The sequence below is a fragment of the Notothenia coriiceps genome, unplaced genomic scaffold (genome assembly GCF_000735185.1).
Source record: "Notothenia coriiceps isolate Sejong01 unplaced genomic scaffold, NC01 NC01_scaffold00038337, whole genome shotgun sequence".
Lineage (NCBI taxonomy): Eukaryota > Metazoa > Chordata > Actinopteri > Perciformes > Nototheniidae > Notothenia > Notothenia coriiceps.
Genome location: NW_011371038.1, coordinates 2,850 through 3,363, shown reverse-complemented (window position 1 = coordinate 3,363; position 514 = coordinate 2,850). Strand labels below are relative to the sequence as shown.

The window sequence follows — 514 nt, the reverse complement described above, 5'->3', positions numbered from 1 at the left end:
ATAGTGACAACACGCCTCCAACATGTGTATTTCTCTACGTGTTAACACGCCTCCAACATGTGTATTTCTCTACGTGTTAACACGCCTCCATCATGTGTATTTCTCTACGTGTTAACACGCCTCCATCATGTGTATTTCTCTACGTGTTAACACGCCTCCAACATGTGTATTTCTCTACGTGTTAACACGCCTCCAACATGTGTATTTCTCTACGTGTTAACACGCCTCCAACATGTGTATTTCTCTACGTGTTAACACGCCTCCAACATGTGTATTTCTCTACGTGTTAACACGCCTCCATCATGTGTATTTCTCTACGTGTTAACACGCCTCCAACATGTGTATTTCTCTACGTGTTAACACGCATCCATCATGTGTATTTCTCTACGTGTTAACACGCCTCCATCATGTGTATTTCTCTACGTGTTAACACGCCTCCATCATGTGTATTTCTCTACGTGTTAACACGCCTCCATCATGTGTATTTCTCTACGTGTTAACACGCCTCCAACAT

The 514-nt window shown here is 42.8% G+C and overlaps 1 long non-coding RNA gene across 1 annotated transcript in view; it reads right to left on the bottom strand.

Moving 5' to 3' along the window:
• Window positions 1-8: 8 nt before the first annotated feature.
• LOC104968146 (uncharacterized) overlaps window positions 9-514 on the bottom strand; it is a 3,148-nt gene continuing 2,642 nt past the window's right edge. The window contains exon 2 of the long non-coding RNA XR_800794.1: window positions 9-505. This is a non-coding gene — a long non-coding RNA (uncharacterized lncRNA). The remainder of the gene's footprint in view (window positions 506-514) is intronic.